This window comes from Aquarana catesbeiana, linkage group LG02, assembly GCF_042186555.1.
Source record: "Aquarana catesbeiana isolate 2022-GZ linkage group LG02, ASM4218655v1, whole genome shotgun sequence".
Taxonomy (NCBI): Eukaryota; Metazoa; Chordata; class Amphibia; order Anura; family Ranidae; genus Aquarana; species Aquarana catesbeiana.
Genome location: NC_133325.1, coordinates 724,002,011 through 724,028,275, shown reverse-complemented (window position 1 = coordinate 724,028,275; position 26,265 = coordinate 724,002,011).

Below are 26,265 nucleotides of genomic sequence, written 5' to 3'. Positions count from 1 at the left end.
TCCTCCTGGCTGCCACATTCCACAGCCTCCTTCTGTGTGCCACATTCCACAGCCTCCTCCTGGCTGAGGTCTTCCTGTATATGAAAAAGGGACATCGTTTTAGTTTTTTCTTCATCAACCACACACACTTTTCATCTCACAACTGTTGCAAATTGAATGTTAACAAATATAACAGATTATCATTCTGAGCCCAGCATTTTTCATTCTTGTCCCAATTATTTGTGCCCACTACTGTCTATTGATATGTAAAACACTTTATTAAATCGGCAATTAGTGATCAATAATAACATCTAGTAAACATAATTTATTTATTGACCAGAAATCTGTAGAAGAATGCTATACCTGACTCCAGCTGGGCTCCTCCACTTCTTCCTGGCTGGAAGTCCAAGGTTGGACATCGGAAGCCTCAGCTGGGGTGGAAGATAGGGTGGAAGGAAGAGTGGAAGGAAGAGTGGAGAGGGATTCCCTGACTTCAGTCTGGTCTGACAGAAATTGCAGTCGCTCATAGTACCACAGCCTGGGGACATAAATGTCATCTGCTGCAGCTCCTGATCTCTGGGAATCCTGGACCATCTTGCGCTCCCTAAGATAAGTGCTCCTCAGGCCACCAATTTTGGCTTTTAAATAGGGGATGGTCGCCGTGGGGACCACCAGCTTCACCAACTCCAGCAGTTTCTCCAGTGCTGCCTGCCTCTTTTGTTTATTGTTGTATTGGGGGTGTTTGATCTGCCACAGACAGGGCAGCTCCCTGTATTTGTCTATGAACAGGGGGAGGAAGTTGTGGTCAGTGAAGCCATCCATTTTATCTGCAATACACAAGACAAACCCTAATGTCAGGCTAAAGTCTCCTAATCTTGTCCCAATATAGGCCTCGATCTAGAATCAGTATAGGCCCAAGTTTAAATGTTACCTTCGTTTCACAATCGGCGCTTCCAAAACTCCTTCCTCCGCTCACAGATCGTACGCATTGAGCATGCGTGAAACTCCGCCCGCCCCTGACGTTCTTTCTAGTCTATTCCCTGCCCCTTCTCGTTCAGTGGGGGAAGAGCACATGGCGGAGACACAGCAGGTGTGTGCTAATTACAGCAATGAGGAGGAGGAGGAAAGCCCGGAGCCAGAAATGTCCCGATCCCGGAGGAGACGATTTAAGGCCTCAAATATGTCCTTTGGGGAGATGCTGGAGATGGTGGACATCCCGACTATGACGGGAAGTATGGACCTTACCCCAACCCCAATGTCAGAAAGGCCAAGATCATGGCGAAAGTTGTCAAGAGTCTGCACCGGAATTTTGGGGCATGACAATCGAAAGATCAACTCAGGAAGCGGTGGTCGGACCTCAAATTAAGGGAGCATGAGCAGTACAGAAGGATCAGGAGAGTGCTGCAAAAAAGTAAGTAGTTGTCTTTTGTTCCTATTCATTATTTTTATTACGTTCGTGCTGCTCCATGTGCTTTTCTTTACTGTTGTACAGTTTTAAATGGCAACTTTCATGTTCATGGGCACATTGTTCGTTCGTCTGAAACATTGTTCGTTCGGCCTAGAAAACACCATTGTTTTGGCCATATGCATTTGAATACATTTTTGCTAGCCTACTTCTCTTAAAATAATTTTGGTGTCTAGATGGGTTTGTAACTAGAATGTAATGCAAACTAGATTCTGTGTAAGGAGAGGACACTCAGCAGCTGTTTACACATCTGGACACGGGAGCACTAGTGTAGGACACAAGAACACCCTTTTTATTAGGGGGCCCCACACAGGTGCTCCAGTGTGTACTATAGGGGTGACTCCATCTGTGAAGCTTGTACAAAACAGGTAAGTATTCTAGCTTGACAAATTGACAAAAATATTTCTTCATCTTGGAACTCTGCCAAAATAGACAATTGTACCCCACTTCCAAGCAATGTTTCATGTTCCTATTTCTGCCATCAAATATCTGTGTGCTAAGTATACCTATTTTTTTTTACATTGGGGAGAAAAGACTCGGAGGACACCACTCATCCGAAGAGACCACAGACCCCCCACCTCATGAGGAAGTGGAAATCCACCAAAGACAAGCAGAGGAGGAGGAGGTGGGAGACGTGGTGGAAATTGTCACCACAACAGGTGAGTGTCTGCGACCACTGGCTCAGGTAAGAGATGGATGATGGCAGATTTATAATACATGGTGTGTTTTTGTTTTTATATTTTTAGGTGATCGTGATGTTGTGGATCCAGGTCATTTCACCAGTGAAAGTGCACAGATCCTGATCGGGGAGATCATGGGGTGTAATAGGGACTTGGAAAACATCCAGAAAAACATCAGTGATGTTCAAAACAAAATTCATTGATGTTTTAGGGAGAGTTTAAAACACCTCCAAATCCCTTACTTTTTTTTGTTTTTTTTAATCTAAAAATTTTTCAGATTTTTTGACATATTCGAGAAAAGCCAAATTTTAAAGATACACACAGTGTGTCAACATGTGCTATCTGCCATCACAGGAGATCAATGTATGCATTTTGGGGGTGCAACCCCTTCCTCAATAATAAAGTAGCTGAGAGGAAGGGGTTGCACCTCCAAAACACATCCCTTGATCCCCCGTGATGGCAGCTAGCACATGTTGACATTCGGCAATTTGTGTGCATCTTCAAAATTTGGCTTTTCCAGGGGTGACTTCACCCCCTCTGAATGCAATATCAAACACAGTTTATAAATACTCATGTCTGATATTGCCTTCAATTTCTACAAAAATTTGACTTAAAAAAAACTTTGAAAGTTCCAGATTTGTGTATTTCTTGTTGCTTTTAAACATGCCTGTTTTACCTTAAATGGACATTTCTACTTATTAGTTAATTATTAATTGTTATTATTATTATTATTATTAATGTGACCCAAAAAATTGTTATACAACAAACATGTTGGTTTGTTTTAAAAAACCTTTTATAAATGCATATATGATTGTGCTGGTATTAAAAAGATTGATAATCAAGAATGTGTGGATTATTGTTTCAATGCTCCCAAACTTTTGTTGTGGTAAAATTGGTGTTTTCTGTGACAATGGGGGTTTTTTCCTAAGGGCAAATCCACTTTTCACTACAAGTGCAGTTTCAGTGCAGTCTCAAGTGCACTTGTAGTGCAAAGTGTCTTTGCCTTTAGTAAATAACACCCAACAGTGCTTTCTAATGTTACACAATCACGCCATTTTCAGGACTACCCACATTTCAGTCAGGGTCAGCTAAAAGAAACACAAGCAGTAAATGTCAGCAAATATTTTAGTAGTTAAAATTAGTTTTTTATTTAAAAAATGTCTTAGACATTATCTGGCATATTTATGGCCTCCCTACCCGCAAAGTATTCAAGGTATCTTAGACGGACCTCACGGGCACTCAGGGGGGGCAAGCCAGGACGGCCAGCTTCAAGCACCATCAGGGTTGGTTGATTTACATGAATTCCGGCCTCAGGCCCAACTGAGGCAGCATAGTTGGCAGAATTTCTCCTTAAAAAGTTGTGGAGAACACAGCAAGCCAGGATGATGTGATTCAGTTTATACTCCGCCATGTGTATGGGTGTAAGAAATAGGCGGAACCGGCTGGCCATGATATTAAACGTGTTCTCCACCACTCTTCTGGCTCTGGCCAGCCGGTAATTAAAAACCCTCTGGTCCGGGGTGAGGGTCCTCATAGGGAATGGCCGCATAAGATGGTCCCCCAGCGCAAACGCTTCATCTGCAACGAAGACGAATGGGAGTCCTTCCACATTGTCTTCTGGAGGTGGCAAGTCCAAGCTGCCATTTTGGAGATGCCTGTAGAACTCCGTCTGGGCGATGACTCCACCATCTGACATCCGGCCATTCTTCCCCACGTCCACATACAGGAACTCATAAGTAGCCGACACCACCGCCAACATCACAATACTATTGAACCCCTTATAATTATAATAGTATGACCCCGAGTTGGGTGGTGGGACGATGTGGATGTATTTCCCATTAATTGCCCCTCCGCAGTTAGGAAAGTCCTACCACTGGGCAAAGTGGGAGGCCACAGTCTGCCATTCCTGTGGGTTGGAAGGAAACTGTGGAGTCAAACAAGAAAAATAAATTAAATCATTTTGCACATAAACATGGAAAGCAGATTAGACACAAACATTCTTGGCCAACATCAGTATAACATTTATTTTAGGGAGTATTTAAAGACAAAGGTATAAGGTCAACCTCTCATGGGCCATTTGTACAATTTTATGGGGAGGGGAGATGTTTTGGACAGGTAACCCTCTCCACTTCATTGAGAGATGAATGCATAAATAATGTGTATTACTTTGGCCAGCCCCTCCCCACTTTACACTATTGGCAGCCCACTGGACAGGTAAGAAGTGTCATAATACAAAGAGATAAATACACACTGTACACATTTTAGCACATTTTTACATTCTGCTATTACCTATCAAGATAATAATAGGATACAAAAAATTTAAACAGTACCATTTGAAACTATTCAGGCAGGCTCTTGCACTACATGCTTTAGGAAATTCATCCATAAATCTGACTACAAAAGAGGTGGGTATAGTGTGTATGGGTTTGGCAAAGTCAGCAGATAGAGGATTGGTATCAGCTGAGTTAGCAGTTGGGGGGAGGGAGGGTTCCAAATGATTTTGGGACATAAAAAAAAGCCTCTGGCACTCTGTCTGAATTTAAAGCACAAATCACAATTATACACATTTTAGGGGGTGTTTAGGGTAAAGTACTACTATGGAGCTGACAAAATACATTGTTAAGTGACTACACAAGGTGAATATAGGGCCAGGAGAGCATGCTGGGGCGGTAAGTGAAGGCAAATATGTATGAAGGACAAAAAAAAATTATATAAAAATCCAGCATGCATGAGGACAAAGGGGACATTCACAGCATATTACAGTCATGGTAATTAGGGAATGAGGAAAGAAATACAATATATTAACAAACATTATATACAATAAAATGTGATGTTAAAGGATAAAAATCTTACCTTAATATAGTCCTTCTGCAGGACCTGGATGATCGCAGAACAGGTCTCTGGGATAATGATCCCCAGAGCCTGGTGGGAGATGGCCTGTCGAGAACTTGAGGTCCTGCAGGCTTCTCCCTGTCGCCAAGTACCACAGGGTGGCGACTAACCTCAACTCTGATGGCTTACCTCATGCAGGTATCCTGCCTGCTGATATAGGGGGTCAGCAAAGCCAACAAACGGTGAAATATGGGGTCCATCATTCTGAGAAAGTTCCTGAAATCATCAGGATTATTCTCACGGATTTCACGGAGCAAAGGCATATAACAGAACTGGTCACGCTGGAGCAACCAATTCTCCTCCCCACCCTGTTCATGGACTGGACTTGTGTCAAGGTAAGGACCCCAACACCAAGCCCCCGCACAGCACGAACTCTACGAGGAGTACATATACGCAACATGGCTAGAGAACGGTCGGCTGCTCAGAAAGAAGTAATAGAACGCACTGAAGAACAGCATGGCCTGTGAAGAGCGACCTGAAAATCAGTAACGAACGAACATGAACACAATGAAAAGTCAATTGTACTTGCTGCATACACTGAAGACCAGATACAAACCCACAAGCACAAACTGAACAGCAGAAAACGATCTGAAAGCCACGAGTCTTAAAAAGCACGAATCGTCTCCCACCAAACTTTTACTAACACGAGATTAGCAAAAGGAGCCCAAAGGATGCCGCGCTTGGTTCTGAACTGCCCTTTTATAGTCTCGTCGTACATGGTGTACGTGACCGCGTTCTTGGCGATCGGAAATTCTGACAACTTTTTTGCGACCGTGTGTATGCAAAACAAGTTTGAGCCAACATCCGTCAGAAAACATCCATGGATTTTGTTGTCGGAATGTCCGATCAATGTCCGATCGTGTGTACAGGGCATTAGACTTGTTAAGATCTAAAATGGCCCAATCTGCTGGTTGTTGGCACAAGCATGAAACATTTTATCAGCAAGAAAGATGTTTAGGATTAAAACGTAGATTAAAAAGTAGAGAGATACGAATTGATGCCTCAAATGTATGAGGTATGATAGTTAGCATATGATTGGTAGCTGTGGATAGTGGACCTTACCTTTTTTCAAGTTTTTCAGATAAGCCCAATGTTCTGTCTGGTCTTTATATAAAGACTGTTAATAGCATCACACTACTGACTGCAGGACCTGCATAATAAGTAGATGCTAGCTAACAAGAACAATAGGAGATTGAAAATGTGGATTATATATATTTTTATTACAGAAGAGTAAGGTGGCTGAGGAGTATTCTGTAGATGGGGAAGTGCTAAATGTGGGTGAACACCTCCACCGAATGGATTTTTGTAAATCATTTTTCGAATGGTCTCAGCCTTTTTAGCTTGATTGGATTGAGAGCATCCAGGAATAGAGTGAACTAGTCAAATTTCTCCTGCAGGAAAGTTGTCTGAAATGATCTCCCTTAGAATTGTGTGCCTCGACACAAATACAGTAAAATATTCCCATTGCACACGTTCCTGGAAATATCTTTGTAATAGGTGGGTGCGGCAGCAGCCACTGGCTGGTAACTGGTATCAACACAAGGTTAAAGCATATATTGTCAGCACACTGTGGATCTTTATATTAGCATCCAAAAGTTTATTCATGCGGTCACATCACACCATAGAATTACAATGTTTCGGGGCTGTGCAGGACCTTTCATGCCTGAATACATGCCTGATGAAGGGGTCCTATGTGACCTTGAAACATTGCAATTCTACACTGTGATGTGATTGCTTCAATACACTTTTGGATGCTTTTTCAAAGATCTGCGGTGTGCTGGCGATATATTCGCCAACATTAAATTGATACTAAACAGAGAAGTGTCAATTGCCATTCATTCACGTAAATCATATATATCATGCCACTGTATCTTTTTATAATTCTCTAAGTACCTTATTACTTCAGGATTGTTGTTGTTCCCTGTTCTTTGGCATCTGTAAAGATCTTTGGGAGGGACTTCTATTACTCTGCTAATGTATGCTCTCTACAGTGTGAGTCTGCACAACCCTGATTGGTCACACAACTAATAAAATAAATGTTTCAGAAAAGCAATTCAAATTAGATTATAAGTATCAAATAACCATTTTACAGTTTCCAATAAATCTTTATGGAACATCAAATGTTTATTTTTTTGTGCATTAACATAGTGTAGGTGGAGTAACAGATGATTGACACTAGCTTTTTTATTTTGTTGAGACAGCATCTGCATCTACGGCTCTTTATTTTTACTTTATAGGTATTAGCAATTACATTAGATATATTTAATACTGATTTATATTAAAACTAAGCTATTTTTTGAGTAAATGTGATCAATGAACATACTATATCCCGCCTCCATAGTGTTTAGCAATAGGATGACATGGAGGAGAAGGGAGGGAGGGGAGTGTCATTTACCATTGTGTATACACCCACATGTGTGACTCTTTAGTCTCTTTAGATAAGAAGAAGGAGGATATGAAGGGTTTAGAAGGGAACTGACATTTAAGCATGCTCCGTAGGAGATACCAACTGGTCTACACAATCTCAAGCTGCAGTGGGGACACAGAGAAGATGGGAAGGATAGCTGAAGGTAGGATCAGTCAGGTATATTTCACTCAACTTCCTTTGCAGCTGTCAGGTGTGACAGAATATCAAGAGATACAAAGGAAGCTGATGCTGGAAGATGGGAAAAGGAGTGCCACAATAAACCATGTTCTTTAGGAACACTCGAGTTTTACCATATCCATGAATAACTGTGGCATCATGGCACACTTTCTTAAAGTGATACTAAAGAAAGTCATAGGATGCATTAAGGTGAAAAAACATGAGCCTTTACAACCCCTTTAAGCCCTTAGAAATATATCTCTTCCCTATAATGAAAGGGCTGCTTGGTTGCCGTTGCCCCTGAATTTCAAGCCTTCTTCAATATTGGTTTACAGCAAAATGGCTATTTTATGAGCCTCCTGGGTATTTACAAGCACCAGCTGCAGACAATTGTAGCTATCATTTTTGTTCCCATCATCTCCAGTTGTTTAACTTTGTTTAACTTTGTCTATCAAAATTCTGATTGACTGATGAGGCTAAAAGAAAGAAGATTTGAAATGCAATATTGCATGTGCAGAAATGCTCTATGGTTTCTAATATTTTTTTTCTATTTGTTGCCATGTCACTATAAACTGCCAATAAATCCCAGTTAGATAGACTAACTTTAGATGTTAAATATAGGTTGAGTTTAAACATCCAATGACTGGGGCATTTAAATACTTGCAGGTCTGCTATGTAAAAATATAACTAACCAAAAGCCCGTTCTTTATCATTTAATTCCGTAGAAGCTTTTCTTGATTTTTTTTATTTTTTTTATTAACATCACCATTTAAGAAGTGTAAATGATCAGTGTGGATTTAACTTAGAAATAAATTATGCCTGATGCACATTTTGACAATCTGCTTTTCTATGAAATGGCTTCTCTTGAATAAGTGCACTTTTGTCTGAAAGATGGCACTATTTCCCTACTCATGATATTAATACAAGGTTATTAATGCAGGGTGGCTGGTCTGTCTGACTGTAGATCCACATGTTTTAGCTACTTATAATGCAAAACAGATAGAGTCAGAGAGAGGGAGAGGAGAGCTAAAAAAAAAGAGGAGGGTAGAGGAAGTAGAATTTAAGGAAAAAGACAGTAAAAAGGAAGAGTGTTAATGATAAAAAGGGGAAGAGGAAGAGGGAGAGAGAGAGAGAGAGAGAGAGAGAGAGAGAGAGAGAGAGAGAGACAGAGAGAGAGAGAGAATGTGGGGGTGCAGTAAAAAATGTCAGGGGCATCAGGGCAAAGGATAGGGCCAGCAGGGTGGAGGACAGGGGTCAGAAGGGCAGTGTACAGGGTCTGCAGGAAGGAGGGCAGGGGCCATTAGTAAGTGAGACAGAGTTCAGAGGTCAATAGTAGGTGAGGCAGAGTTCAGAGGTCAGTAGTAAGTGACGCAGTGGACAGAGTTTGTTTAACAGTTGAAGGGACTTGTGGGAGTGGGAGATTCCCCCTTATATTAAGTATTCCCAAGGAGTTCCCCTTAAACAGAGTCCCCAGAGTCCTCCTTAACATAGAGGTCCCTAAAGATACCCCCTTATGTCAGGGTTTACAGAGTCACCACTAATATCAGGGTCCCCAGAGCCCTACCCCCTCCTTACATCAGGGTCCCTAGAGTCATTCCTTAAAGGAGGGTCCACAGAGTTTCCCTAGTTGCATCAGGTCATTAGAGTCCAAACTTTACATCATGGTCCCCCTTCCACCTTAAATCAGAGTCCCAAGATCCCCCTCAACATCAGGGTCCCCCACTTACATCAGGGTTCCCATAGTCCCTTCTCCCCCTTTTATCAGGGACCCCAGAGTCCTTCCCCCAGAATCAGGGCCCCTAGAGTCCGTTCCCATACAACAGGGTTCCTAGAGCTCCCCCTCCTTATATCAGTGTCACCAGAGCAATCCCCCTTACATCAGGGTCCCAAGTCCCCCCATATCAGGGTTCCTAAAGCCACCCACCTTATATTAGGGTCCCCAGGTCACCCTCTCTTACATTAGGGTCCCCAGAGCCCCCTCTTTACATCAGAGTCCCCAGAGCCACTCCCTTAAATCAAGATCCCCAGAGTTTCTCCAGTTACATCAGTGTCCCCTCTCCTCCTTACATCAGGGTCCTCAGAGCCTACCACCTTACATCAAGGTTCCCAGAGCCACGCCTCTTTTTCATCAGGGACTCCCATTTATATCAGGGTTCCCAGAGTCATGCCCTTTTCATTAGGGTTTCTGGAGCCCCCCTCTTTACATCAGGGTCCCCAGAGCCACCCTCACCTTACACAAGGAACCCCACCTTACATCAGGGTCCCCGGAGTACCCCCCCCATTTACATCAGGGTCCGCAGAGTCCCTCCAGCTTAAAACATCCAAGTGAAAAATTTAACACCAACATTTCAGAAAAAAATAAAATTAATCAAAAACAGAATTACCGAGTTGGAAAAGGGAATTTTGTTGAACCACCCTTTGCACAGCCTTTAGTCTGTTAGGATTTGTCTCTACTAACTTTGCACATCTACACTTTGCAATATATGCCCACTCTATTTTGCAGAGCTGCTCAAGTTCCGTTAACCTCTTGGAGCATCCCAGCCCTTTAAGAGGTTTATGACACCGGGAAGCAGGGCGCGGCTTAAGATCACGTGACTGTTGTGATTTGCTGTCACAGTGGTCACGTGGATACTTGCGATCTGGAACTTTCAGTAAAGTGACAGTAACTGTGCTGGGAGCGTGCAGTGCGTGCGCTCTCAGCATAGGTGTAATAGGGGCAATTAACATATATATATATGCGGCCTCTTGGAGCTAAGGACCAGGCGCCAAGAGGCCGCATATTTCTACATTTGTAGACTGTAGTCTTTAAGTTATTCCACAGTTTTTTAATAGGGTTTAAGTCTGGGATATGACTAGGCCATGGAAGGACATTCACCTTTTTCTCCTTCAACCACTGTGTGGTCATTTTTGCTTTGGGTCATTGTCATTTTGGAAGGTAAACCTTCTTCCCTTTCTGGCAGAGGGCAGCAGATTTTCCTCAATAATTTGATGGTATTTTGCCCAATCCATTTTTCCGTTTATCCTGACAAATGCTCCAGTCCCTGCTGCAGATAAACACCCCCATAATAGGATATTGCCACCTCCATGCTTTACTGTAGAAATTGTATTATTTGGATGGTGAGCAGTATTGGATTTCCGCCAGACATATAATTTGGTGTTGAGGCCAAATAATTCAATTTTAGTTTCATATGACCATAACACCATTTTCCATGTGGCCTCAGAATCTTCAAGGTGCGTTTTGGCACAGTTCAGTCAAGACTGCATGTGGTCTGTCTTGAGAAGTGGCTTATTTCTTGCAACCCTACCATACAAGCCAGATTTATGGAGAATTTGTAATCTTGTCACATGCACACAATTACCATGCATTGTCAAATTCCTGCAACTGCTTCAGAGTTTCTGTAGGCCTCTTGGTAGCCTCTATGACCAGTTTCCTCCTGGCTCTTTCATCCAGTTTGGAGTAATGTACTGATCCAGGGAGGGTCTGTGTTGTACAAAATACCTTCCACTTCTTTATAATAGACTTCACTGTGCTTCTTGATAAAGCCTTTGACATTTTTTTGTATCGATCTCCTGACTTGTGCCTGTCCACAACTTTATCCTGGAGATCTTTTGAAGGCGCCTTGCCACCCATAGTTGATTGTTTGCTTTAGTTGCACTACTAGGGACTGAAATGCTCCAGGAAAGCTATTTTCATGCTGAGCTGATCAAAATTACCACAGTTGATCACAGTTGAAAGTCAAATGACTGTGTGTGCCATTGAGAAGGTGATTAGCTACACTTGATTGGGCTTACAAGTCATTTTAAGGAGTGGGGTGATCCTTTTTCCAACTCAGTGATTCTGTTTTTGAATTTTTTTCCTGACATGTTGGTGTTAAGTAAACACAACTGGATAAAACAAAAACTGTATATGTCTTCATTTCAGGCTGCAAAGTAACAAAATGTGATTATTTTAAAAGGGAGGATTATTTTCTATACCCACTGTATGATTAGTTAAACTGCAAACCCACTTTGGACATCTTAAATTTAGACTGTCATATGCTGGAAAGAATGGATCTCTACTGCAAGAATTAAACAATGATAACACATGTTGTTTAGTCATATGTTGTGTCTCTTCAATACAAATTCTTCATTACAGTAAATAGTACAGTAAAGAGTTATTTTTTTCAAAATAGAGAACATGCATAGATAATGAATAAAATACTTTTTTAAACAGTGGCATCTAATGCGAACATCATTTGTATATTACCCACCAAAAAAGAACAAGACTGACATAATAATTTGCAGCTTTTGAGCTTCCAAAGGGTTGTGAAAAAATAAAGATTTGCGTTAGAAATGTATTAGAAAGTTATTATTTCCAAAGTTGTGGAAGGTGATAAAACTGAAGAAGTAATCAACACAGTAGCAATATGAAAATCACATCAGGCCATGTGGAGAGAGCAAGTGTTGAAGTCACTTTCACAAGACGAATCAGGAGCTTTAATCATCTACAGAAAAAAGAAAAAAAAAACATTTATATAGATATGACAAAGGATTTACAAGCCAAATATTAAGTTTTAAATGTTTTAGAGGCCCACTACAGTGAACGATATTGTATTCTAGTAACTGGATGTAGTAAATAGCTGTAATGATAATATTTATTATAAAAATTATTATTTATTCTACATGCCTTCATTTACATAATGTGTTCTTTTATATATTTTTAACAGTATATGCAGACCAAACTATCCACCAAAAAAAAACCTTCAGTTTTGTTCAGAAAAAAACTTTACAGATGAACTGTATACTGTATGTTGCAACAATTTCAGCAAATTTTGTTGCAGGCTCAGATCTTTCTCTGTCTTTTGCAGACTTATGGGCAGTGTCTGCCTTCTTGTTCATCTCTTCAGCAATCATAGTGTTGTAATGCGAAAATGAGCACCATTCACATACCTTTAGCTCTACAGTGTCTTACAATATCTATGATCAAAAAGAACAAAGCTCCTATTTCCTCATATAACTTTATTTGACTTCCATCTCTGCAGACTTCTGGGAAAATTTAGTGATCCAATCACTCAAGCATTAAATAATATATCTGAGGGCATGCCATGCACACTGCACAGAATGCCCCCAGTTTTCCATATTAAAAGGCTGCACCATTAGGTTTTTTTGGCAGTTTTAGAAAATCATAGAAGCTGCAGATTGAGTTGTAATGGTAGTTATAAGTGATATATATATATATATATATATATATATATATATATATATATATATATATATATATATACACACAGTGCCTTGAAAAAGTATTCATACCCCCTGAAATTTGTCACATTACATCCCATATTGGGAAGTGAAAGAAAAAGGAGAAATGGTTTTCCGAATTTTCAAACTTTTGTTAGAGAACCTTAGTGAACAAATAGCATCATGAAGGCCAAGGAACACACCAGACAGGTCAGGGATAAAGTTGTGGAGAAGTTTAAAGCAGGGTTAGGTTATAAAAAAAATATCCCAAGCTTTGAACATCTCACGGAGCACTGTTCAATCCAGCAGCTGAAAATGGAAAGAGTATGGCACAACTGCAAACCTACCAAGACATGGCCGTCCACCTAAACTGACAGGCCGAGCAAGAAGCATTAATCAGAGAAGTAGCCAAGAGGCCCAGGGTAACTCTGGAGGAGCTGCAGAGATCCACAGCTCAGGTGAGAGAATCTGTCCACAGGACAACTATTAGTTGTGCACTCCACAAATCTGGCCTTCATAGAAGAGTGGCAAGAAGAAAGCCATTGTTGAAAGAAAGCCATAAGAAGTCCCGTTTGCAGTTTGCGAGAAGCCATGTGGGGGACACAGCAAACATGTGAAAGGAGATTTCTCAAATGAGACCAAAATTTAACTTTTTAGCCTAAAAGCAAATGCTATGTGTAGTGGAAAACTAACACTGCACATCACCCTTAGCCCACCATCCCCACCGTGAATCATGGTGGTGGTAGCATCATGTTGTGGGGATGTTTTTCTTCAACAGGGACAGGGAAGCTGGTCAGAGTTGATGGGAAGATGGATGGAGCCAAATACAGTGCAATCTTAGAAGAAAACCTGCTAGAGACTGGGGTGGAGGTTCACCTTCCAGCAGGACAACAACCCTAACATACAGCCAGTGCTACAGTGGAATGGTTTAGATCAAATAATATTCATGTGTTAGAATGGCCCAGTCAAAGTCCAGACCTAAATCCAATTGAGAATCTGTACCAAGACTTGAAAATTGCTGTTCACAGACGCTCTCCATCCAATCTGACAGAGCTTGAGATATTTTGTAAAGAAGAATGGGCAAAAATGTCACTCTGTAGATGTGCAAAGCTGGTAGAGACATCCCCAAAAAGACTTGCAGCTGTAATTGCAGCGAATGGTGGTTCTACAAAGTATTGACTACGAGTATTGAATACGCCACGTATACACACCACAAATGCATGCCACGCTTCTCGCATATTTATATGTAAAAAAAAATTGAAAACCATTTATCATTTTCCTTCCACTTGACAATTATGTGCCACTTTGTGTTGGTCTATCACATAAAATCCCAATAAAATACATTTACGTTTTTGGTTGTAACATGACAAAATATGAAAAATTTCAAGGGGTATGAATACTTTTTCAAGGCACTGTGCATATATATATATATATATATATATATATATATATATATATATATATATATATATATATGGTATATATGTGTATATATATATATATATATTTATATAAATATATACACACGCACTCACTGGCCCCTTTATTAGGTACGCCGTGCTAGTACCAGCTCTTTCTTTGGTCCATATTGACATGATAGCATCACGCAGTTGCTGCACAATGCATGATGTGAATCTCCCGTTCCACCACATCCCAAAGGTGTTCTATTGGATTGATATCTGGTGACTGTGCAGGCCATTGAGTGTGGAGGCCAGTTTGAGATGATTTGATCTTTGTGACATGGTGCATTATCCTGCTGGAAGCAGCCATCAGAAGATGAGTACACTGTAGTCGTAAAGGGATTGACATTGTCAGCAACAATACTCATTAGGCCGTGGCATTTAAATGATGCTCAACTGGTACTAAGGGGCCCAAAGTGTGGCTAGAAAATATCCCCCATACCATTACACCACCACCACCAGCCTGAACCATTGATACAATGCAGGATGGATCCATGTGTCGTTTACGCAAAATTCTGACCCTACCATCTGAATGTCTGAACTCATCAGACCAGGCAACATTGCTCCAATCTTCTATTGTCCAACGTTGGTGAGCCTGTGCAAATTGTCACCTCAGTTTCCTGTTCTTAGCTGACAGGAGTGGTACCCGGTGTGGTCTTCTGCTGCTGTAGCCCATCTGCTTCAAGGTTTGATGTGTTGTGCATTCAGAGATGATATTCTGCATACCTTGGTTGTTACGAGTATGTTTTAACATACAAAGACAGAAAAGCAAATAAAACACAAGATATACATTTCAAGCATGGTTCCTTTATAAATAACATTTTTACAGTCACAAATACAGGCTTGCCTTCATTGTTTTTCAGAAATTACATCTAGCACTTGATAAATTACAGCCATGTCTGAATTCAGTTTTGCAAAATTGCTTCATTTTCTTAAGTCAGAGGCAATGAACCTCATCATTAATACATTTATCTCCATATCCTGCTGGATCAATGTTTGTGCGAACTTATAGTTCAATGATAATAACTCAGCAGATTATTTGGACTGTATTCTGAATGTTGTTCCATAGCCCTAACATGTTGACAGACATGATGAATAATTCAAGTGTTAAAAAGCGATTGTCTGTATGATAACTTCATATGTTTATACGCAGAAGGGGTATGACCCATTGCACATCTTCTACATCATGACTTATGTGAGGGTCATCTGCATCAGACATCTTAATCACAGCAGCCTACGCAGCAAGGAAAATAATTTTCTTCCAATAATTTCACATTTTCTAAGAATCTTGAAATGCTTGTATTGTCATTGCCATTTCAGGCTTTATTTAATAAAACAATCATGAAGCGATGAATAAAATAAATTTAGCTTGACATTATATTTTTATTTGGTTATGCAAATGTATTTGTGATTAAAGGGAATTTTATTATGTAAAAAATGTAAGGCATATCAGAGAACTTGGCAGAAATAGCTAAAACATGGCAGAAGGAGATGACAGTCAGGAAGCAAATAAGACACCAAAGATGTCCTTGGTAGAAAAAGCTTACAAAAGCAGGTGAACGGGTAAGTATAGGCACTGGAAAGTGCCTAGGGCAGGGTGGGGAAATGTATGACGTTTTTTAAATACTGATGGGTTTGCTCTAAAATGTATCTAAAACCAAAACTTCTTTTTTTTTTACAAAGTAGGGAGGGGTTATCAACCCTGTCAATTTTTGTTTTTGCTATCTGTGTTCCACTGGGGAGATCTACTTCTTTTATTGGTCCTGGTGACTGCTCACATTGAGTCTTAACATGAGGTAAAATATAAAATGTTGAGTTGTCACCTGAACAATAGAGGTACAGTATAATCTTACAATTTTGTAAAAACAAAAACAAGTGTACAATGTCTTGAAAAAGTATTCATACCCCTTGAAATTTGACATATTTTGTCATGTTACAACCAAAACTGTAAATGTATTTTATTGAGCTTTTATGTGTTAGACCAACACAAAGCGGCACATAATTGTGAACTGGAAGGAAAATGATAAATGGTTTTCAAAATTTTTTACAAATAAATGTGTGAAAAGTGTGGTGTGCATTTGTATTCAGCCCCTCTGAGACAATACTTTGTAGAAACACCTTTCGCTGCAATTACAGCTGCAAGTCTTTTTTGGATATCTCTACCAGCTTTGCACATCTGCAGAGTGACATTTTTGCTCATTCTTCTTTGCAAAATAGCTCAAGCTCTGTCAGATTGGATGGAGATCGTCTGTGAACAGCAATTTTCAAGTTTTGCTACAGATTCTCAATTGGATTTAGGTCTGGACTTTGACTGGGCCATTCTAACACATGAATATGCTTTGATCTAAACCATTCCATTGTAGCTCTGACTGTATGTTTAGGGTTGTTGTCCTGCTGGAAGGTGAACCTCCGCTCCAGTCTCAAGTCTTTTGCAGACTCCAATGCCGCGTACACACGGTCCGACTTTTCGGCTACAAAAGTCCGACAGCCCGTCCGACAGACTTTCGACGGACTTTTGGCGGACTTTTGGCGGACTTGCGTCAGACTTTCTAACGAACGGACTTGCCTACATACGATCACACAAAAGTCCGATGGATTCGTACATGATGACGTACACCGGACTAAAATAAGGAAGTTGATAGCCAGTAGCCAATAGCTGCCCTAGCGTGGGTTTTTGTCCGTCGGACTAGCACACAGACGAGTGGATTTCTGGGTCTGGCGTAGTTAGGACGTAAAGATTTGAAGCATGTTTCAAATTTAAAGTCCGTCATTTGCGGCAGAAAAAGTCAGCTGAAAGTCCGGGGAAGCCCACACACGATCGGATTGTCAGCCGGCTTTAGTCCGTTGGCGTCCGTCTGACTTTTGTAGACGAAAAGTCCGACCGTGTGTACGCGGCATAACAGGTTTTCCTTTAAGATTGCCCTACATTTGGCTCCATCCATCTTCCAATCAACTCTGACCAACTTCCCTTTCCCTGCTGAAGAAAAGCATCCCCACAACATGATGCTGCCATCACCATTCAGGGTGATGTGCAGTGTTAGTTTTCCGACACCCATAGTGTTTTGCTTTTAGGCCAAAAAGTTAAATTTTGGTCTCATCAGCCCAAAGCACCTTCCCCATGTTTGCTGTGTATGGCTTCTCACAACCTGCAAACTGGACTTCTTATGGCTTTCTTTCAACAATGGCTTTCTTCTTGCCACTCTACCATAAAGGCCAGATTTGTGGAGTGCACGACTAATAGTTGGCCTGTGGACAGATTCTCCCACCTGAGCTGTGGATCTCTGCAGCTCCTCCAGAGTTACCATGGGCCTCTTGGATGCTTCTCTGATTAATGCTCGCCTTGCCTGGCCTGTCAGTTTAGGTGGACGGCCATGTCTTGTTAGGTTTGCAGTTGTGCCCTACTCTTTCCGTTTTCAGATGATGGATTGAACAGTGCTCCAAGAGATATTCAAAGCTTGGGATATTTTTTTATAACTTAAGCCTGCTTTAAACGTCTCCATAACTTTATCCCTGACCTGTCTGGTGTGTTCCTTGGCTTTCATGATGCTGTTTGTGCCCTAAGGTTCTCTAACAAACCTCTGAGGGCTTCACAGAACAGCTGTATTTATACTGAGATTAAATTACACACAAGTGGACTCTATGTACTAATGTACTAATTAGGTGACTTCTGAAGGCAATTGTTTCTGCTAGATTTTAGTTTGGGGTATCAGAGTAAAGGGGGCTGAACACAAATGCACGCCACACTTTTCAGATATTTATTTTTTTTTAAATTTGAAAATCTTTTATCATTTTCCTTCCACTTCACAATTATGTGCCGCTATGTGTTGGTCTAGCACATAAAATCCCAATAAAATACATTTACGTTTTTTGGGTGTAACATGACAAAATGTGGAAAATGTCAAGATTTATGAATACTTTTTCAAGGCACTGTATATATAACCACATTACAGCATATATGTGTATCAAGTAAGGGCAGATGCAATGACCCAATGATCCTTTAAGGAGTCATGGATAGGACCCTATATGGCCAAGAATATAGTCCATATGTAGACACAGGAATAGCACCATGGAAACCATAAATCCATTATACAGTATCTCACAAAAGTACACTCCTCACATTTTTGTAAATATTTTATTATATCTTTTCATGTGACAACACTAAAGAAATTACACTTTGCTACAATGTAAGGTAGTGAGTGTACAGCTTGTATAACAGTGTAAATTTGCTGTCCTCTCAAAATAACTCAACACACAGCAATTAATGTCTAAACCACTGGCAACAAAAGTGAGTACACCCCTAAGTGTAAATGTCCAAATTGGGCCCAAAGTGTCAATATTTTGTGTAGCCACCATTATTTTCCAGCACTGCCTTAACCCTCTTGGGCATGGAGTTCACCAGAGCTTCACAGGTTGCCCCTGGAGTCCTCTTTCACTCCTCCATGATGACATCACAGAGCTGGTGGATATTAGAGACCTTGCACTCCTCCACCCTCCGTTTTGAGGATGCCCCACAGATGCTCAATAATTGTGTTTGGGGTTGTTATCATGTTGGAATACTGCCCTGCGGCCCATGTCACAGTACAATGAACTGTAGCTCCCCAGTGCCGGCAGCACTCATGCAGCCCCAGACCATGACACTTCCACCACCATGCTTGACTGTAGGCAAGACACATTTTTCTTTGTACATCTTGCCTGGTTGCCACCACTCACGCTTGACATCAACTGAACCAAATAAGTTTATCTTGGTCTCATCAGACCACAGGACATGGTTCCAGTAATCCATGTCCTTAGTCTGCTTGTCTTCAGCAAACTGTTTGTGGGCTTTCTTGTGCATCATCTTTAGAAGAGGCTTCCTTCTGGGATGACAGCTATGCAGACCAAGTTGATGCAGTGTGCGGCGTATGGTCTGAGCACTGACTGACTGACCCCCCACCCCTTCAACCTCTGCAGCAATGCTGGCAGCATTTGTACATCTATTTCCCAAAGACAACCTCTGGATATGACGCTGGTCACGTGCACTCAACTTCTTTGGTCGACCATGGCGAGGCCTGTTCTGAGTGGAACCTGTCCTGTTAAACCGATGTATGTCTTGGCCACCATGCTGCAGCTCAGTTTCAGGGTCTTGGCAATCTTCTTATAGCCTAGGCCATCTTTATGTAGAGCAACAATTCTTGTTTTCAGATCCTCAGAGATGAGGTGCCATGTTGAACTTCCAGTGATCAGTATGAGAAAGTGAGAGTGATAACACCAAGTTTAACACACCTGCTCCCCATTCACATCAGAGACCTTGTAACACTAACGAGTCACATGACACCGGGTAGGGAAAATGGCTAATCGGGCCCAATTTGGACATTTTCGCTTAGGGGTGCACTCACTTTTGTTGCCAGCGGTTTAGACATTAATGCCTGCGTGTTGAGTTATTTTGAGGGGACAGCAAATTTACACTGTTATACAAGCTGTACACTCACTACTTTACATTGTAGTAAAGTGTTATTTCTTCAGTGTTGTCACATGAAAAGATAGAAGAAAATATTTACGAAAATGTGAGGGGTGTACTCACTTTTGTGAGATACTGTCCAAGGTTTGGTAATACTGAGTAAAGATCATGATGGTCCTTGACTGTGGTGTACTGGTTAAACTCCCCAAGGAGAACAGAGGGAGTATAATGGTCCAGAGGCGGGTACTTGTTCAAAGCTTAGAGAGTATATTTGGTACAACTTTACTTAATCAGCAAAAGTCTATGCTTATATAAGAATGCCAGGATACACTTGAAAAACCTCCCTTGCACTCCAGTAAGTATTCACCACTTTCAAACCACAATCATGAAGACTATTGCTCAATGCCTTAAGTTATGAAAAGTAAAGTCCATTTAGTTCATGTAGCCAAACCATTGTCAATGGTTCAAATCCCACACAGGGTGCATGTATGCAAGTATACTTATCAAATCCTGGTGTCTAAAAGGGTCTCAATTCCAAGCCAAAGTTGTGGTTTCTGAGTTTAAGCATCCCAGTTCCTGGTGGATCACTGATCGGTCACAGTGGGGAGGTGGATGATTGGAAATGCCTGACTGGTTTCGCCGAACACAAGCCGGCTGCTTCAAAGGCAAATGGAAAATAGAGGACTTGATAGGAGGATAGCCAACCTTCAATGATTCGCCACAGTAAGGTAGTAATGCATAGACAACATCTGAGTCTATGGCCGCACGATCCAGCTGTACATAGGAGCCTCATAAAATTATTTTATTAGCCAAGAGAAAGGCTGGCAAGAGAAAAATGACAAATGATAGACATGTAGTTAGGTATTGTGGATAATAATTGTATTCCATCTTATTTTCCATGACTGAATATGTTATCCAGTGGATATATTTTCCTATTTATCAGTTGGTTATAACTTGGTAATACAGACTACAAAAGAGGCCTGACATTGCAGGGGGCTATAGGGTGAGAGTTGAGGTCACCAAGCTAAGGAACCTTGGGCTTTGAACACAAGGCAGCATGTTGCTACTCTGCAACTAGTGAGCTGGATAGGGTTTTTTTGAATTACTTTTTACCACTTCACCATTATTCCAAGCTAATAAAATATTTGTCCAGTGAAGTAAGTAATTAAAGTAGCACGTCACCAGCAGAGTGGATTTTCCATTACTCACTTGCCTTTAATTCATTCATAAAAGCTGTGGTATGCGTATAAAAGTTGTAACTATTACAATTGTATTTGTTTCAGAAAAATATATATTGTTACTTCTCTGAAGACTAGGCATGAGCAAATAGTGAGGCTGAAATTTACCCTACAGAGGAAATTATCAAAATCGACTCGCACATCCTAAACTAAAAAAAGGGTCAATACTAATTTATCAATGCATTGTGGAGTATAAATGAGAATACAATGGGGGCCCACTTTTCTACAGGACAGCACCTAATGAAGAAACATATTGCTTCCTTATTTGGGGCTATAACATCACACAGGGCATTATCACTTACTCCATAAACCCATGTGCCCTTTGCAAATCAAACAAAGGTGGGATCCCTGTTGGAGATAATCTAGGATCATCAGAATTTTAAAATGCAGAAGCGAACAAATAGGGACCCTTAGACCACTTTAAGAGTTCACCAAGTCAATGTGGATAATTCCTTAGTTTATGACGTGTGTTCCAAAATTTGTTCTAAACATGGTCTGTGTAATCCAATTTGCTTATTCCTACTCAATAAATATAAAAATCATACATGTCTAACAATAAGTGAGTGTCAAAAGCAATGTCTATCTTTCTTTGATATCTCACACAGTTGAGCAGTATGTGAACTATCCCAGGAACTCCATTGTAAAATCCCTTTCTGAGACATCCACTCCTTTTATTGTTTCAGCACAACCCTTCATTGCATTTATGTTGTACGTAAATGCTGACGCCTATTTAAACAGTCAAAAATTTTACCAAAAAAAAGACATACGTAAACAGTTGCCAAGATGGAAAGAAAGTTTGCATAATTAAGCAGAAGCATGCAAAAAGCCCTTGGATATAGATTACATTATTCATTACTGCTCCCAGAATCACTAATAGTTTTGTGTAGCAGGAGCTTCACTAATAACAGAACAGAGCATTTTCAGAACTGCCTTGTAATGCCTCTTGTTTTATTAAGCACATATCTGAAAATTATACAAGTGAATCATGTTTACTGCCTCTAGATAATTGCACAAAAATACAAATTTCTACAATATTTCCCAAGGCAAATGGAAACAATAAATATATGACTGTAGCTAGTGCAGCTAAACCTTGCCTCATATAACTGCTAATTCTCTGCATGCTGTTATACAGCTAAATATGCACAGCATTAAAAAAATGTTGAAGATCAATTTTACATTTGTATATAAGCTGTGGATCAATATTAAAGTTTATTAATAAGTTAGTTTATATTAGCATTTTGAGTAGTGCTATAAATACGTTTATTTTTCTAAATATTGCACATTAAGTTTCTTTGCCAGTGAGTATCTGGTAATTGAAAGTTAACAGAGTTTAAGGCAGATGAACACAACAGGTCCACTGGGTAACAAAAATACCTGTTCCATCGTTAAAGGATTAGTCCACTGAAAGTTGATATTTCAGCCGGCAGCACGATGTTCCTAGCTCTGTCCCCTGCCATCACTCCTATTACATTTTCCGTGATGTTAAATAACTGAAAAAATAATTGAAAAATCCAACAGGGGCAATGAGATCCCTTCTAATGATTGATGTAATAAGCAGGCATTCTGGTCCCGTATCTTCAGGAGAAATAGAAAGCAAGGGCTGTCATGTTCCTTAAATTGAATTTTAGATTTGTTTGGACCTTTTAAATTGTAACTCCATGTTTGCTAAGAAAAAAAAAAAATACTGCCCTGATTTGTATTGGAAGTCTATCATGCTCTAATGTCTGCTGAGAGATCCTACTACTACCTGAGTGCTGAGTGGAAGGTTCTTCCTTCCATATTCACATGAAGTATTCATTTTCCTATTCACAGGCAAAGCTTTTACATTTTATTAGCAGATTATGTTTGGTGACTTGTCTTGAGTTTCACAGCAGAAGTAAAAATATTAAGTGGGAAGTGTAGCCCTAGCCTTAGATATGCTTTCTTGTAGAGGTCCAGTTGCTCCCCATTGAAACATGAATTTAAGTGATAGTTTTTCCAGAATACATTGCTGTTTTAGGACCAGGACCTAACAATGTATTTCCAAACTCAATCTACTAAGGCCTCATTCGCATGAGAATAGGGATCTGTACACCTGTCCAAAGGATCATCTTCACCCATGCGGGATGCACAGGTATTCCGTGCAGCCGCATACAGGCAACCTGTTCAAATCAAAGACAGGTAGGTGACTGCACAGACCTACAGTGCATCTCCAACTGTACATCCTTGCATGGTTCAGAATGCAGACAGATTGCACATCTCATGTGGTTGGAGATGGCCCTTCGCATGGGTGTACAAATCAGTATGCCGATGTGAATAAGGCCTAAATATTACATTATTTAGGAAAAAGTAGACATAGACATTTGTTTTGACATACCTCATTGCTGTTTTAGATCCAAGAGCTATCAGTTTATTTTAACATAGTATACTGAAAGCTATGGCTAAAATAAGATGTCTGTTTTTACAAAAAGCCTTTCTGTTTAGTCCCGGTAACTGGCTGATCATATCCAAGTCAATATAATAAAGGGGATAAGACCATCACAGAGGGCACAGCTTTTCACATGAGCGAAGCTAGCTCTGGTAGACAAGACAAGAAAAAAAGCAGAAAAGCACCTCTGAGTGCAAGGTTTAATGTGTACAATAATATGTCATCCAACATTTACATAGAAGTAAGGGATGACAAGCTCATGGAAGGTGAAATCTCCTAGATCGGTCTCCAACGTCTCTGGCGTGTCCTGTATGAGCAGAGTGTCCAGCTGCGGTAACCGCAATGTCCCTGGAGGAAGTCGGCTAATCCTCTTGGTGGCTGGAGGAGATGGAGGTATTCCGCTCTGTGAGCAAGCCCATGAGCGTGTGACGCTTATGGGCTTGCGCGCTCCTTTCTCAAGTGTACAAGGAGAGGGAAGAAACAAACTTTAAATGCTCTGAAGTAAGAGGAAATTAATTAGCATAATTTTAACCACCAGCTTGCCAATACACAAGTTGAGCTATGAAATTAATGTCATTGATTGAAAGAATTTATAAAATATATATGATTTGTAAGCTAATAATTGAGATAAATATTTTCATAAGATCTATATAATATAATAACAGTTTGTGTTGTGTTTCTCCCATACTTCGGTGACGTCACACGCTCACGGACTTGCTCACAGAGCGGAATACCTCCATCTCCTCCAGCCATTGAGAGGATTAGCCGGCTTCCTCCAGGGACATCGCGGTTAGTGCAGCTGGACACTCTGCTCATACAGGACACGCCAGAGACGTTGGAGACGGAGATTTCACCTTCCATGAGCTTGTCATCCCTTACTTCTATGTAAGTGTTGGATAACATATTATTGTACACATTAAACCTTGCACTCAGAGGCACTTTTCTGCTTTTTTTCTTGTCTTGTCTACCAGAGCTGGCTTCACTCATGTGAAAAGCTGTGCCCTCAGTGCTGGTCTTATCCCTGAGATGTTACAAACATCCACCTTTAAAGACAGATTGTCTCAAATCTACCTGGACTTTTCTTAAATCCCTATGCCTGGACTTATCTACTTTTATCCATTGTGCCCATTTTTAATTGTTTCTATTTACCGATATCCTGAGCGCTAGTATATGTATATATTTTCTATGGTTCGTTCTGACGTCTTGTATAGTAGCTAGGATTATCGGTTACATGTATCATTGAGGTCCCACACATTATTTTAGACTTTAACTATCTCTGTATCACTTGTATTATCTGTATATTCCCTAGGTTGCTTTTATCATTTGTTTTATTAATTGCTCTATTTTAAGATAATTCAATAGTTCCACTTGCTTCATATTTGTATACTTGCTTTTTTTCTAAATAGTTTCTTTACAATGGAATTGATTGATGAGATAGAATTTCATAAATATGACATATTAGATACACTATACACTACTTTACCCCTTGATCTTTTCTGTAATTCCGCTAAACTCACACGCCCTGACCGATATATTCTTTGTGGTAAATTCAAAAAATTAGAGAGACTCATCCACACTGCTAACACTCAAAGGTGGGATGAGTTTTTTCTTAAGAAATAGTTAGATGAAAAAATCTCCCCTAGAGGCCTGAGGATTCTTAAGACTTGCTCCTTCCTTGATACTACTCATAATAAAGAATGGGAAGGTATAGCAGAATTTTGCACCACCAAATGGCTAGCTCATTAGTCAAAGACATTTAAAATATAATGAGATGGTACACCAGATACAGATATTTTCACTAGAAATTATTTCAGACAATTTAAAGATTCCACCCACTTAGCTGGAGACTTAAAAAGAATACGGAAAATAAAGAAAACTCCCTTATTCAAACCAAAATGGGTAAATTTCATAGAGATTTAGACAACTATCGTCAAAAGAAGATTTTTCTCATGGAAAAGCAACAACACTGTACCAGCTTTAATGTCCTTGTTGCCCTATTCTAGGGTTCCTCAAAATGTCAAATCAAGGCCCAAAGGCTTATCTTCTACCCATATTTCAGCATCTACATCCATGAGTAGACATTTACCCCCCTCTCAAAAAAACCCAAAAAACGAGCATATAAGGCCTGCTTCTTCTCACAAGGCTAGCCCCTTACCTCAAAGAAAAACAGTTTCATATAGACCTAGGGCCCTACACACATCTCTCAAAGCAGATCCCCCATTATCCAATATTGTAGTCCTATCTCCTGCTTCTAATAACATTTCATCATCAATTCCCTCAGTATTATCTTCATTTAGTTCTCTCCATCTTGAACCACCCTCTAATACATTGATTGTGCATACTACATATACTATTCCTTCATCCTTATCCATTGCAGTCTCCCCTCCTGTGGTGGTTGAATGTACACCAACCCCTATGAGTCATGAGGTAAACAATTCTTCCTTCACCACCACTGACCTTCTCCTTGGTGACTTCCATAGTGGTGAAATACCTTCACATTCCACATCTCTGACCTTCTCTTTTTTAGAAAGGGGCCCACAACAAAAACAATGATTAAAAAGAAAACACATAGACGAGGATGTAGGGGAGGACGTAAGAAATCCAAAAACAAGTGCAAAACTACATACACTATAAAGCTGTTTAATTTATCCTCCCACACGTTGTCCCCCGAGGACGTCTCTCTGTTAAGTAAAGGTCTCACTTTTTCTCCCACTACACAACCTAATTCATTTCTTTTGCTTAAGGACCCTAATAAATGTATACAGAACCTTACCCTCAAAAGATTTTTCAATATCCAATCCATCAAAAACATGCCTGTGGATGGGAATTTAGACCTGGAATTACTCACGCAACACCTTCAAACATCGCCCCTGTCGTGCACACACAGTTACAACCAAAATCAG